Genomic DNA, 16,884 nt, shown 5'->3' with positions numbered 1-16,884 from the left:
CCAAATTTTGAAGTCAAGGTGTCTTTAAAGTATACATATTGGTTTAACTCAGCTTCCTTTACAATCAAATATCTCTCTGCAGTTAAGAATCCCAAAGACAACACAATCCAGATTCTCTGTGTAATATTCATTTTCATGTGGCTTATTTTTTATATTAATTTTACTGTCTCTTTAAAGACTTTATTTTTTAAAACTATGTATTTGTTTATATAACTGTATATATCATCTTTTTTGTCTCTTTCAAGCCTATGTATATTTTACACACATTTTAAACTATTACATCTAAATCTGTCTTATTCTTATTGAAAAAACTGCAATTGGAGTTAACTTTCATTGTAGCAAAAGTTAGCCACTGGACAACAAAGTATCCTCGAATCAACTGCTGACAAACAGGACAGACAGGACACGAAACAAAGGACTACTGATTCTTGTCAAAACAAGTGTGGTTATGGCTTTATCAAAAGGCATCTCCTGAGGCCAGGACAATATGGCACCATCCCTGAAATGGCCTTTGCAATCTGGGAAAGGTACAGTGCCCTTTTCTTCGAAGGCAGCTGAATAGGCAGTGGGCCGATGGCTTCTGATGTGCAATGGAGAGGTAGCTGAAACAGTTATTCTTGAAGAGTAATTAAGCTCACACCTCTCAACAGAAGAATGGCATTTAATAGAGGGATGTGGAGGGGCTGGAGAGATGGCTCAGAGGTTAAGAGCACTGACTGCTCTTCCAGAGGTCCTGAGTTCAACTCCCAGCAACCACATGGTGGCTCACAACCACCTGTAATAGAGGGATGTGGAGAAGAATGGGATACTGAAATGAAGCCACATACACACATAGCCAAGAAGAATGGACAGCGGAATTCAAAAAACATCAACAATTTCCAGAATTTAAAATCCTGAATCATGACATGACACTAGTGGAATTAAGGTATTTCTGGTATATAGACTGCTCTCACCCAATGTGGGGTTGAACTGTTGACCTTGTGTACATTCTACTTCACAAATGAGTCTGTCAGATACGCTAAGCCTATAGGCTGAAGATGATGCCCCAACACTGTGGAGAAACCTCAGATGATTGTCCAGGCAGCTGGCTGTTTCTGTCAACTCACAATTTTTTGGAAGTTGCTTGCATATACTTCCTGTTTTTATTTTTTTTGTTAGCTAATACTATTTCCTTCTTGGGTCTCTGAGGGAGTTGAAGATTAGTTAGTTATAGTTGACGATTAATTAGGATAGAAAGTGAATTAGATACAATAGAATAGATAATGGAATTATTTTCTCTGAATTTGTCAAATACAAATGAACTAGACATTGTTTAGGTATTTATTACTTGTATATATTGTATATAGTTATTGTACTTTTGTATATAGTTTTTCTTATGTTAGTTATAAGCTTTTTCTTTTTTCCTTTTTATTAAAATAGAAAAGGGGAAATATGGTGATATTTTATTTGTACTGAAATGTGATTTTATTTGTATGTTAATAAATAAAGTTGCCTGGGGGTCAGAGCTATTAGCAAGCCATAGGAAAGCAGGGCAGTGGTGGCGTACACTTGTAATCCCAGCACTTGGTAGGCAGAGCTGGGTAAGTCTCTGTGTGTTCAGGGATACAGCCATTATTGGACACACATGCCTTTAATCTCAATACCAAGCATGGAAAACCTGGAGGTCTATACAGACAGGCTGTGACAAGGCGGTCATGTGGTTGGGTTTACAACCAATGAGAAGGCAGAACAAGAACACTATATAAAGACTTTAACACAGGGGTAGTGCTAGTTTGGAGAGGTAGGACCACTGCAGGAGGAAGGGTAAGGTTTTAGCTCTTAGCTCTGACCTCTTGGCTTCCTTCTTTGCATTGGTTCTGTGTTTCTTATTTAATAAGAAGGTTGGTTACATCTACACTTCTCATCGGTTGTAAAACCAACCACATGACTGCCTCGTCACTGTCTGTTGGCTGTATCCTTGAACACACAGAGATCTACCTACCAAGTGCTGGGATTAAAGGCATGTGCCACGAACACCCAGCTCTGCTATGGCTTGCTATTAGCTCTGACCCCCAGGCAACTTTATTTATTAACATACAAATAAAATCACATTTCAGTACAAATAAAATATCACCATATTTCCCCTTTTCTATTTTAATAAAAAGAAAAAAAGGAACTAACTTATAACTAACATAAGAAAAACTATATACAAAAGTACAATAACTATATATAATATATACAAGTAATAAATACCTAAACAATGTCTAGTTCATTTGTATTTGACAAATTCAGAGAAAATAATTCCATTATCTATCCTATTTTGGTAAGTCCAAAATGTACCTAATTCACTTTCTATCCTAACTAGTCTTCAACTATAACTAACTAATCTTCAATTATAACTAACTAAACTCCAACTATAACTAATCTTCAACTCCCTCAGAGACTCAAGAAGGAAATAATATTACCTAACAAACATAAAAACAGGAAGCACATGCAAACAACTTCCAAAAAATTTGTGAGTTGACAGAAACAGCCAGCTGCCTGGACAGTCACCTGAGGTTTCTCTGCAGTGTTGGGGCATCATCTTCAGCCTATAAGCTTAGCGTATCTGACAGACTCATTTGTGAAGTAGGATGTACACAAGGGCAACAGTTCAACCTCACATTGGGTGAGAGCAGTCCATGTACCAGAAACACCTGAATTCCACTAGTGTCATGTCATGATTCAGAATTTTAAATTCTGGAAATTGTTGATGGTTTTTTAATTCCGCTGTCCATTCTTCTTGGCTGTGTATATATGGCTTCATCTAAGCATCCCGTTCTTCTCCACATCCCTCTATCAAATGCCATTCTACTATTGAGAGGCGTGAGCTTAGTTACTCTTCAAGAATAACTGTTTCAGCTGCTGTTCCATTGCACATCAGAAGCCATCGGCCCACTGCCTGTTCAGCTGCCTTCGAAGAAAAGGGCACTGTACCTTTTCTGGATTGTGAAGGCCACTTCAGGGATGGTGCCATATTGTCCTGGCCTCAGGAGATGCCTTTTGATAAAACCATAACCACACTTGTTTTGGCAAGAATCAGTAGTCCTTTGTTTCGTGTCCTGTCTGTCCTGTTTGTCAGCAGTTGATTCGAGGATACTTTGTTGTCCAGTGGCTAACTTTTGCCACAACGAAAGTTAACTCCATATGCAGTTTCTTCAATGCTCATATTTTCTCTGAAGTAGATTGGTACTGCCAGGAGCTGACATGTCTCATAGTCGTAACAAAATAGAAAAATTTTCTAAGTTATTAAAACGTTTTAAATGCCATATTCTGTAGATCTCTGAAGGGTTTGAAGATGACCTGTCTATCTAAAATATATCTGCTCAATTTTTAAAACATATCTAATATGACTACAAGTTCTATTGTAATGTCTAACTACTAACTTTCATTTCTTTATACCCTAATAGTTGGTAATAATAACATTCAAGGATCAGAAAATTGCATTACATTGTTAAATGAATGGTATAAGTACAATTAGAAATATACATATAGTATTTTCTAACAATATCAATTTCAATATATATAATTTGTATACAATATAAAACAGTCCAATCCAATGTAAAGTATTTAAAACTAGTAATTGTCTTTTTCTTTTCTTTCTTTCTCTCTCTTTTTTTTAACAAGAACCTTAAATCTAATCTCCTTTGCTTAGCCTTTTTCCTAACCCTTGACAACAACTTGTAACCAACCCCCCTAAACAATGAAAATTATCCCAGACCCAAAACCCATTAAAAAGACCAAAAAACCACCCGCCCCACACAACCTCTTTGGGAATGTGGGCATCGTATTCTTAAAATTGCTTCCTGTTGGGTATGGGCGAAGTTATCTTTATCCTGAAAGAAAAATTTTAGGTTAATTGTCAAATTCTAAGAAAGGTAACTATATCCTTCATTATCCAGTCTGTGTATAATGGCAAAGTTCAGGATTTATCTCAAGTCTTTATTCAAGTAGTCTTTGAGACTGGATCATCTCAGCTAGCCATCTCAAAAGTGCTCTGAGCACTTTGTAGTCCAAAGCTGATCTGTAGATGATGTTTGTCAGCTTAATCATATTATTATTGTCCATGTGGAATTGTTGTTGTTGTGGGGCCCCATCTTCTTCCTGGAGACTTCAGTTGATGTTAGGCCTGGCCGTGATTTCCTGCAGAAAATTGATAAGAGACTCGAACACAAAGACAGATATATGCAGCTAATTGAAGCCTTTTTTTCTAGAATTAGTTAGTACTCTATATGACCATTCATATCTTAACAAAGTTTAAAATGTATATATATATCTATATATGTATTAATCTTGTAAATTTTGATATAAAATTTATACTTTAAGAAAAGTTTAAAGAATCAGAATAGAATCAAAGAGTTGAGATTAGTAATAGAATAGTCCCTTAATTTGGCTTTTTTCCTGTCCCATAGCAGAAGATGGCTCTTTTATTCTGGCATGATACAGGGAGTTTGCATTTTCCTTTTAACAACATGCTTGAGTTTAAAGAAGGAGAGAGCCATTCTCCAACTCCAAAGTCAGCTTTAAATTTTAATTGAACTGGGATTATTAGAAGACCAATTGTGTTAGATCTTTAGAGAAGAGCAGAAACAAACATTTAGGAAGACATAAAATTTTTTAGATGCTATACCCATATGCCATTTCACTCTGTTTCCTGGGATAGATGATTTGTCCCTTTTCTTCAGTTGTTTCATTTGTCCAGTGTTCTTCAGATTCCTTAACCTTCATTCTCCTAAAAGACAAAAAAAAAAACCTGGGTGCATGTGGTGTGTGTCTGAGGCCTAGGATAATCTGAGAAGACCCTAGCCAGTGAAAGGAGAGCTTATTCTCTCCCCTAACAAGCTGACCTCTGCTGCAGCTTCTGTACCTCCAGGTGCTGGTAGTGCTGTGTAGGCTGCAGCTGGCCATGACCTACTTAGCTACACTTGCAGGCCTACCTATGCCTGGCCAACGCTTGTGTGGAACAGCTGGGCAAGGAGGTTGCAGCATTGAGCTGGTGAGATATAGCAACCATAAGTATTTCAAGTGGGAAATTCCAAAGAAGTGCTAAAGTCCCCCTATCACAGAAAGAACCTCCCCCCACATTCCTGTCAGCTTCCATCCCCCAGGTAGTCCAGGTTTACCACTGGATGATGGTGGTGGGCCTGTAGCAACTGAAACTGATCATCTTCATGCTTCACTACTTGCTGCTGATCCAGACACTGGGTGATAGTTTTCTAGAAGGATCATTGTCTGTTTTCCCATGAAAAAGGTTGATATATTAAAATGTGAAGAAACATCTTCAAGGAATGAAATCCCATAATTATCGTATTTCATGGACTTATGTAAGATTTATAACATACAACACATTAGGAAGGTGGCAGGATAGAAAACTTTGTGTCCTCAGACTGGCATTAAATATATAAACTAAGACAAAATTCACTAACAACACTGTTCTGTGAGATCTCTAAAATGGTAAGTTTTTGTCTCCATGTAGTAGAACATGATACATGATCACATGCATGGAATTTTATATATTCAGACAACAGCCCTTTCTTTTACCAATTAGACTAGTTCTGTGAATCAAGAAGAGTCAATGGCAGAAAGTCCAATGGTTTGAAAAGCAAACAAATCCTGTGTGAGATGGTTGTGTATATGGTAACTGGAATGGGGCAGGTACTAGAGTTGATAGTATAAATAAGGATCAGAAGAAGGAAGCTCAAAATATGACAGATTCACCAGACAAAACTACCTCTTTATTACTGTCTCAAGGACCTATATAGGGTTAGTTTTGAAAGAACAAAATAATAAAATAAATAAACCTTTGGAAACAATAGGAGTAATTACCAGAGAGAAAGGGAAGCCTAGATATGGGATAAATTAATTAGCAGCTCTTGATATGGAAATAGGCTACTATTTAGAATATATCAAGAATGCAAAAATAGTTGCTTAATTCTTTTAAAAGTACTTGGAGATCTAATAGTATTGTGCTCAGCAGATGCAGAGATGAAACAGCTTCTTCTTCCACTCTACTAGCCCTCTAAGACATTAGGTTAGGATTGGGTCCCTTTGGTTTAGATCAGAATCATCTCAGATCATCAGCTATTTCAAACCCCATGATCCTCTCCTATGTATACAAGCACCTTCTATTTATTATTTGAACATGCTTTGGCAAAGTTTTCATTTTATTAGGTGGCTATAAATACATAAATTAATTGTGATTTGTACTTAACATTTAATTCCTTTTCTCTTTCTAAAATTATTTGAATTTTATTTAAATTTAAATTAAGGTTCTGGGTGTTCTATTATGGTAGTATCACCCAGAATTCTAGAAATGATTCCTCAATTGCAATTTCCTGTAAGTATCTTTAAAATATTTAGGGTGGATCTGGAGAGATGCTCAGGTAGTAAGAAAACTAACACATCTCACAGAAGACCTAGGTCTGGTTCCCAATACCTACAATGGCTCACAAACACCTGTAACTTCAAGTTTCAGAAGGTCTGATGCCTTCTTCTGGCTTCCTTGGGCACTTTACTCACATAGGGCACATACATACATGGAAGCTAACACTCACACACAAATATAATTTTTAATATAGCATAGCACACGCACCTACAGTTAGAATAACACAGAGAGAATTATCATTGTGTTCTGAAACATCTGCCCAGTCATGTTTAAGTTTTCCTTCAGCTTTCACCCAACATCCTCTTTGAGGAAGTGAAGCTTGTCACAATGAAGATACTCACTTTATAGTGCTGCTCTAGGAATAGGGATGTGTGACAGAGTTGAATTATGATATAATCCTCCTTAGAGAGTCATGGGCACCAGATGTGATGTCACAGCTCATCAGGAGCCCAGCCCTAAGCTTCCCTCTAGAAAGGTCCAAGTCCATGAGCACAGATATTTTGATGAAATTTGTGGACTCCTAAGTCAGGGTAAAATGAGAGAAGGGGTGAAACTGACAAGAAAATGAGGAAACAAAAACAAAGTATAATTTTGTTTTGTTTCGGGGCCTTCAGAATGAACTCTATGTGCAACATTAAAAATACAGTTGAAGATAAAATATAAATGAAGACTTCAAAATATGAGATATGATCCCTTCTTTTCCAACCAGCTCCTTTTCTCTGCCTGCATGTGTTGCACATCAATTGTAGAATGACCAGGACTAATGCATGTGGTCATGGTTAGATCTGGGTACCACCATCTCTAGAGTGAATGTCTGACTCCTTTTTTCTTAGGTCGAAGCAGTTTGCAAAAATTCTGTGGTCTCTCTGTGAAGCTTCTTCTTCCACTCTACTAGCCCTCTAAGACATTAGGTTAGGATTGGGTCCCTTTGGTTTAGATCAGAATCATCTCAGATCATCAGCTATTTCAAACCCCATGATCCTCTCCTATGTATACAAGCACCTTCTATTTATTATTTGAACATGCTTTGGCAAAGTTTTCATTTTATTAGGTGGCTATAAATACATAAATTAATTGTGATTTGTACTTAACATTTAATTCCTTTTCTCTTTCTAAAATTATTTAAATTTTATTTAAATTTAAATTAAGGTTCTGGGTGTTCTATTATGGTAGTATCACCCAGAATTCTATATCTGTTGTGCCTCAAGCTGAGGATGCTCTGGGTCTTCTCAGTCATTTGGCTTTATCAGTACTTAATGTGAATGAAGTACTTTACTTCCATGAAACATGAGCCACCATCTTATGAGCTTGTTTTCTCTTGTTAATATGCTGTGGCACACACCAAAGGCCCAGGAATGACCAGGTCATCCTTAATGGTCTGGTCCAAGGAGTTTGAACATTTCTTTTTGAAAAACAACAACAACAAAGATTCCAGATTGAACATAGTTCCTTTAGAGTATCAGATGGTCCTGGGGATGAGGGCCTTCAAAATAATAAGCCTTCACTTATCTCCTACTGCAATCAGATGCTCTTTTGTTTATCGATGTATTTTTCTTGAAGAAATAAATATTCCCTTAAGAACTCACTGTATGGTGTTTATTTTCACAGCCTCATCCTAATTAAAATCATGTAAAATACAATGATGAATTCAAAATTTAAGATGTGGGTGGGGAAATTACATTCTACTCAATTTCTGAGTGCATCCTGGAACCAAAATGAAGGATGCATTGTACCTCAAAAGGAAAATATAAAGAAAACATCAAATGTCATGAAAAATTCTTTTCTACTACTGGAATTGACCTAACACTCCATAGTTTCTAAGACAACTTCAAAGAGAGTCTACACACCAAGAACCAGGTTTATACAAAGGATCAAACAGGAATTCAGCAAGAAAATATTCTCACCCACAGAGACCAGCTTGATGTAATTCTCCAACATCATATCTGCGTATAAATCCCTTTGAACAGAGTTCTGGCATTTCTACTCCTCCAGTGAGAAGTCCAGAGCCACATGTGTGAACATCAATAGACACTGAAATGAAAATTACAGTTTTACTAAGAGCTGCTGAGCACAGTGCTTTCCTGGATACAAGGAGACACTAGAGAATTAAGAACATTTTTCTGATGTAGATGGTCAATCACAGTTGTTCCATGTGATACTTTCTTGAACAATCATATTGTATATTGTATTTTATTTTTCTTTCTTTTCCTCTTTTTTCTTTTTAATGAAAATAGATTTTTTTTCTCCCACATAATATCTCCTAATTATACCTTTCCCTCACTCTACTCTTCCCACTTCCTCAACACTGTCCCTCCCATCAGGACTCATTCCTTTTTTTTTCTTTTATTAGAAAACAAACCGACTTCTAGGGGATAACAATAAAACAAAACAAAACAAAACTAACAAATTGGAATTGGACAAAACAAACAAATAGAAGGAAAAGACCCCAAGAAAAGGCGTAAGAATCAGATACCAGCTCATTCACACATTCAGTAATCCAGTGAAAACACTAAACTGGAAGCCATGATATATAAGCAAAGGACTTAGTACAGATTGGTGCAGCCCTCTGCATGTTCCTCCAGTCTCTGTGAGTTTGCATGAGCTTTAATAATGTTGATTTAGGGGGCCTAGTTTTCTTGGTGTCCTCCATCCCGTCTCAGTCTTACACGCTTTCTACTGTGTCTGTCACTTGTTTTATTGATCTTTTTCTGATGGGTGTAATAAGAAACAGCAAAGTAGTTTTGATTTGCATTTCCCAAATTGCTAAGGATGTTATTTCTGTAAATACTTCTCAGCCATTTTAGTCTCCTCTTTTAAGAATTATCTGTTTAGATCTGTACCCCCTTTTTAAATTGAGTTATTGGTTTTCTTGATTTCTATTTTTGTGAGTTGCTTATGTATTCTAGATATGATCTTTTGATAACATGTACTTGGTAAAAATCTTTTTCTACTGTATAGGCTGCTGCTTTGTCCATATGACAGTGTCCTTTGCTGTGTAGAACGTTCTCAGATTAATTAATTGTTGACCTTAGATGCTGTGCTAACAGTGTTCTGCTCAGAAAGCCTTTTCCTGTTCTCCACTTTCTTTTCTGTCAGGTTCAGTATCTAGTTTTGTGCTGAGAACTTCACTCTATTCAGAGTTCAGTTTTATGCAGGGTGATAAGTATGGATCTATTTTCACTATTCTACTTTCAGATATCCAATTAGATTAGCACCATTTGTTGAAGATGCTGTCTTTTATCTGGTACATCTATATCTGGATTGTCCAAGTCAGGTATCCACAGGTGTGTAAATTTGTGTCTAGGGCTTCAGTTCAATTCCATTGATCAACAGGTCTGTTCTTGTGCCAACACCATGCTGTTTTTATAGCATGTATAAACTATAGCTTTGTAGTACAACATGAACTGGGGATAGTATACTTCCAGAAGTTTTTTATTATTCAGGATTGCTTTAGCTTTTCCTGGGATTTTTGTATTTCTGTATGAAGCTGAAAATTGTTCTTTCAAGATCTGAGAAAAATTGGGTTGAAATTTTAATGGAGATTGCATTGAATCTGTAGATTGCTTTGGTTAGATTGCCTTTTTAAATATGTTAATCCTACCAATACGTGAGCATTGGAAAACTTTAGATCTTCTAAAATCTCTTAAATTCTATTACTTCAAAAACTTGAACTTTTATCATACAAATCTTTCATTTCCTTGGTTAGAGTTGCCCCAGGACATTTTATATTATTTGATGCTATTGTGAAAAGTATTGTTTCCCTAATTTCTCTCTCAGACTATTTGTCTTTTGTACATAGGAGGGCTACTCATTTTTTTTTTTAGTTAATTTTGTATCCAGCTGTTTAACTCAAAGTGTTTATCAGCTGTAGAAGTTTCCCAGTGCAATTTTTTGGGTCACTCATATATACTATCATATCAGCTACAAATAAAGTTATGTTGATTTCTTCCTTTTCCATTTGTATACCCTTGATCTCCTTCAGTTGTCTTATTTCTCTACCAAAGACTTCAAGTACTCTGTTGAATAGACATGCAGAAAGTGGACAACCTTGTCTTATTATTGATTTTAGTGGAATTGCTTTAAATTTCTCTCCATTTAAGTTGATATTGGCTATGGGCTTGCTGTAAACTGCCAAAATAGATGAGCTGATCTTGATTTAACTTCAGTAAGAGGTATTTATTAAGGAAACTATCCTTAACTTTTAGATTTTCCTATTAGGCAGAGTACAAGTTTTTAAAGCATGTCCTTGTGGTTCTCAGAATTTCTTTGTTGTCTATTATGTTCCCCTTTTGATTTCTATTTTTTTTAACTTAATTCTCTCTCAACCTTTTAGTTAATCTGGAGAAGGGATGGTCACGTTTATTGATTTTCTGAAAGAACCAATTCCTTATTTCATTGATTCTTTGTAATTTTTTTTGTTTGTTTGATTGATTGACTGAGTGAGTCTATTTTATTGATTTCAGGTATGAGTTTCATTATTTATTGCAGTGTACTCCATTTGTGTGAGGTTTCTTCTTTTTGTTCTAGATCTTTCAAGTGTGTGTTAATTTGCTAGTATGAGATCTTTCTAACTTTTTTATATAGGCACTTAGTGTTATGAACTTGTCTCTTAGAACAGCTTTCATTGTGCCCCACACATTTGGGTATATTGTATTTTCATTTTTATTCAGTTCCAAAAAAAAACCATTTAATTTACTTCTTAATTTCTCTCTTACCCCACTTTTCTTTCAGTAGTGAGGTGCTTAGTTTCAGTGAGTTTGTAAGCTTTCTGTTGTTTCTGTGGTCGATGTCCAACTTTAACTTTTAGCGGTCAGTCAGAATTCAGACATTCCTTGTATCTGTTGAGACTTTCTTTTTGTCTGAGTATGTGGCCAGTTTTGGAGAATATTTTATTAGGTACTGAGAAGACTGTATATTATTTTGTGTTTGTTGAAATGTTCTATAAATATCTATTAGATCCATTTGGTTTATAACTTCAGTTAGCACTAGCATTTCTCTGTTTAGTTTTTATCTGGATGACCTGTCCATTGGCAAGAGTGGAACACTGAAGTCGTCCACTATCAGTGTGTAAGGATCAATATGTGATTTAAGTTGTAGTAATGTTTCTTTTATGAAGTTTAGTGCCCTTGTGTTTGGTGCATAGATGTTAAGAATTGCAATGTCCCTTTGGTGGTTTTTTCTTTAATAAGTATGTAGTGTTTTCTCCTGTTTCTTCTGATTAGCTTTGTTTTGAAGCCTATTTTGTCAGATATTAAATACCAGCTTGCTTCTCAGGTTCATTTTCATGGAATATCTTTTACCCAGAAATAATGTCACCTTGGTGTTAAGGTGCATATGTTAGATAAGTGTGGTGGTTGTCTGTTGCCTTGTAGGAAATTTCTTCTCACATCCTCCTCAGTAAGGCCACTAAAAGGTTCCTGGTAAAGTGTGTTTCTAGGTCTAGGGAGCTAACACTTAGGAATGGGGATGGGCTTGGGGGCAGGTACTTAAGAGAATCTACAGGTGGGAAGAAGGTAGAGTCTACTATCAGGATCTACTTAGTCTCCTGACAATAGGGACAGAGAGAAAGTGGAGGCTGCATCAAGTAGTCTGCTACAGAAACAGTGATGAGACTGAGGGATTATATATGGAGGAGAGGAGGGAGAATGAAGTCCTGAAGCTCATTTACCTGTTTTGCTGGCCTACTCACTCTTCGGTCAGGCTTGGCTGTCTGGTTTCCAGAGAATGCCTGTTGGAGTTAGAGGCTGGGATAAAGGAATATGTCTAGGGAAAGAAGTTTGGAGAGAAAGAACTTTGTGATCAACTGAAGATGGGGACAGAGAGGAAAGGGAGTCTGAAGGAAGTGGCCTGCTATAGACCTGGGGATGAGGCTGAGGGAGTGGATTTGGAGGAGAGGAAGAAGAGATTAAGGTTTGCAGTTAGGCTACTTGCTTCCCTCGCTGGAGTGACCTAAAGTTTCCCAGGTAGTGCCTGCGGAGTTGGGAACTGTTATAAAGAAATGACTGTAGGGAAGGAAGTTCAGAAGGAAAGATCTGTGTGATCCACTGGAAATGGAGGGGCAGGTAGAGTCTAGAGGAAGCTTTAGTGGGTGGCCTGCTACAAATCTGGGAATGAGACTTGGGGGTTGGATTTGGAGGAATGGAGGAAGAGATGAAGATCTCCAGTTAGCCTATCTGCTTCCTTGGCCAAAGTGGCCAGTGAATTCAGAGTGAAGATGTGTTTCATTATAAGATCTTTATCTTTGGAAATTGACTAAAAAGAATGTATGCAACACTTTAGAAGTCATATATGGATGAAGTTTAATGTCTACATTGATACTGATGCCTTTCACAACATGCATCTACAACAATTAGATATTCAAGTAATGGAAAGTTGGGAAGGGATAAAGCCTAGATGCATGCAGGTTGTGATTCTAGGTTGTGGCAAGTTGACATTTAAAACTAACACACTGTGCATCAATTAAGACTTAATACCAATACCTATGTTAAAAACTGGGAATGGATATGTATTCTTATAATCCCAGTATTGGAAAGGAAAAAACAGGCATATATTAAAAACTCAGTGGCTAACCACAAGGACCAAAAACCAGTGTGGCTTATGTTTAGTGAGAGACCCTATCTCAAGAAACCCAATGCAGAAAGCAATAAAGGAAGACACTTGATGCCATTGTCTGGTCTTCCATGCATGTTCTTGGGTATCTACATGTGTATGAAACACTCATAACACACACACACACACACACACACACACACACACACACACACACACACACACCATTTTTACCATGTTGGTTAGTTACCTGTACTAGCATTTTGAGGGAGAGATTAAAAAGTAAAGAACATATTCCATAAAATATTTCTGCCTTAATGCGTGAGCATATTTAATCATAAGATTATACATTGTTAAGAAAATGTCTTTCTGAAAAATATAAGATTTATTAATCCTGTAGGAAACCCAGTGAATATTAATGAAAAAGAAAAATTAGATGCAATGTATGATATTTTCAACATTTTGAAATTTCCACAAGGTCATGTACTAAAGGTGAAAATAGGACAGTTTTTTCCTTATTTTGCACATGATCAACAACTGTTTTTATCTGAAGACACAATAGAGTAGATCATATGAATTAGACAGGTGGGTTGCATCTAATTTTAATTTTAACCAAATTCATGAGTAGGGCTTTCTTTCTTTTTTCCTTATTGATTGATGGGTTTGCTATCTGTCCTTTTCTTTCTTTTTGGATATGAACAATAAGTTTTCACAAATTAGTTTACACATGTATATATGATATTATTAAGTAGAATAAACATGTTGGTAACATTTCATTTAAAGTATACTGAAAAAAAAGTTTATTGATATGTCAATATGGTGAAAGAAATTGGATATGAAAGGAGAAAAATTTCTTTTATCAACATATATCTGATTTCCCTCAGTTTCCACCTCTGTGTGCAGTGCATCTTGCTGTCCTGGTTTCAAGAAATCCCACCAAGAAGAGAAATCAGACTGCTATTTTGAGTGTTCTTGATGTCCTGCCAATGAGATTTTCAACACCACAGGTCATTTCATGCCTTGGGAGAAAATTCTTCAGCTTGACTATCGTGTTCCTCATTTGTTATGAACATGAAGGACCCTGGAAGGGAACTTTATAGATAAAATTTCTTCCTATTTTAATCACTTAATTTGCAGAATTTACATGATTAATAGTACTGTCCTTAGATAAAATACTCATTCTGTTCCTTCAGTCACATTTATTGGCTATTTCTTGACCTGGGACAGAGTGTATTATTTCAGATAAACTGGCTAAATATAAAGGCAACTATTACTTTTCTTAGAAATTTCATATATGTAATTACTTGTTATTGTTTCCACCAATATATAGATCAGATGGAAAACATAAGCTTTCCACAGTCCTATTGTACTAGTTCCCAGGTAGATTACCAAAAATGATCAAATGCTCAAAGATTTTTATACTTTGTTTAAGAAATATGCATTCTGACCATGGGAGGGGTAGCACACACCTTTAATCCAGCACTCTGGAGGCAGAGGCAGGTGGATCTCTGCAAGGGGTGTGCCCCCAGCGGTAGCCAGTTCTCAGAGAGGAGGTAAGGAGTCAGGAAAGGAAGAAGTGAACCAGGCCATGGTGGTGGCAAGAATCTTGCAGCCTGACTATCTAGCAGACAGAGTACATCTTTATCTATACAGAATTCAGTAAACAGCAATAGACTCATGTTGTTCCAAAACATAGATCATATTATTTGGGGGTTTGGCAATATGTTTAACTTTTTTCTTATACAAATGGGGTCCTAAGTTTATTCATCATTGATAACTAATGACAGAACAAAGTTATTTTATAATAATTTTCCCTCAAGTTTAGTCATCATTGGTAAACAGAATTATCTCTTGTAATCATTTTTACTCAAAAAACCAATAACCCAATTTTTAAGTGTCTAGAGGCATATGACAACCTATTCTCAGGTTGCCACCTTTGCAGCTTCAAGGACGCTAGACAGTAAGAAATCCCCAAGCCAGCTTGGGCAGATTGCCATGTCCTGAACAGTGTATTATTAACTCTTAATGGTCAGAGTGCCCAAGAAAAAGCCTTGGGCCAAAGCTGCTGCAGTTATTATTCAATTTTTGACATAATAAATGTTTATGAGCCCTCATCAGGCCTAGAGGAGAGTGACTCTGTTCATACCCAGCAAGCCCTGCCCCTAGGACCCATTCCTGGGCCCCAGCTATTTCCCCAGAAACACCCGCCCAACTAGGCCCCTGTTGCCAGCCAGCAGGCAAGGCTCCTGTGGGAAAGCCCTTCTCTCACCAAGACCTCCCAGCAGACCCTGCAATCTACACACCTTGACCCCATACCCATTTGCCCGAGACCCCAGCCACTTCCTGAGGCTTGGAAACCAACCCCCAGCCCTCACCGGGTCTAGAGAGCTCTCATTGGACAAAGAGCTGTCATTAGACCAAGAGTAACCTCAGGAGACAGGGAATCTGCCAGTCCTCATTAGACCAAGAGTGGCTTTCTGAGCAGTAGAATCTGCCACCTCTCATTGGACCAAGAGAGGCTTCCTAAAACACAGAATCTGTCAGCTCTGATTGGACCAAGAGCCCTGATAAGACCAAGAGTGGATCAGTGAGTCACAGAATCAACTAGCTTGGGTTGACCCAAGATAAGCTCCCTGAGACACATAATCTGCCTGCTCCAATGAGACCAAGAGCTAAGATAGGACCCAGATGGGCCCCCTGAGATACAGACACAACAAACACAGAGTGGACCAACAGCAACTTGCTCAGACACAGCCACCTCTTATACCCATTAGAGGAGGAGATGGGCAGGCGTCAAGGCAGAAGTACATACAACAACATAAAGAGCAATACAGCATCACCAGAACATAGCCCTCCTCCAACAGCAAGACCTGAACATCACAAGGTAGACGAAGCAGAAGAAAGCGATGTTAAGAATAGCATCATGAAGATGCTAGAGGTCTTTCAATAAAAAATGAAAAATGAAATTGAGGAAATGACAAACAAAAAAGTGAAAGAAATTGAGAAAAAGACAAACAAAAAATTGGAAGAAATCTATAAAGAGAGGAAAAGACAAATAAAAATTTGGAAGAAAACAATAAATCCCTTAAAAAATCATGAAAAAACAATTAAACAGGTGAGGGAAACAGATCAAGATCTGAAAAGGGAAATAGAAACAATGAAGAAGACACAAACAGAGGGAATGCTGGAAATAGAAAATCTGAGTAAATGAGCAGGAAACACAGATGCAAGCATAACCAACAGAATACAAGAGACGGAAGAGAGGATCTCTGGTCTAGAGGATACAATAGAGGAATTAGATTCGTCAATCAAAGAAAATACCAAAGCCAAAAAAGTCATAACACAAAATGTCCAAGAAATCTGACACCATGAAAAGACCAAACCTAAGAATAACAGGGATAGAGGAAGGAGAAGAATACCAACTCAAAGGCACAGAAAATATATTCAACAAGATCATAGAAGAAAACTTTCCCAATTTAAAGAAGAAAATACCTATGAAGGTACAAGAAGCTTATAGAATACCAAACAGACTAGACACCCAAAAAAAAGTCTCTTTGCCACATAATAATTAAACAACTAAACCTACAAAATAAAGAAAGAATATTAAGAGCAGCAAAGGAAAAAGGCCAAGTGACTTATAAAGGCAAACCCATCAGAATATCACCCGATAGCTCAATGGAGACTTTGAAAGCCAGAAGGACCTGGCAAGATGTAATGCAGACACTAAGAGCTCATGGATGCCAGCCTAGACTAATATACCCAGCAAAACTTTCAGTCATCATAGACGGAGTGAACAAGACATTCCAAGACAAAAACAGATTTAAACAATACCTATTCACAAATCCAGCCCTGCAGAAAGCACTAGAAGGAAAATTCCAAACTAAGAAAGTCAGATACACCCTTGAAAACACATGCAATAGATAATGCCACAG

This window comes from Peromyscus eremicus, unplaced genomic scaffold, assembly GCF_949786415.1.
Source record: "Peromyscus eremicus unplaced genomic scaffold, PerEre_H2_v1 PerEre#2#chr22_unloc_1, whole genome shotgun sequence".
Classification (NCBI taxonomy): Eukaryota; Metazoa; Chordata; class Mammalia; order Rodentia; family Cricetidae; genus Peromyscus; species Peromyscus eremicus.
This window is presented reverse-complemented; position numbering follows the sequence as displayed.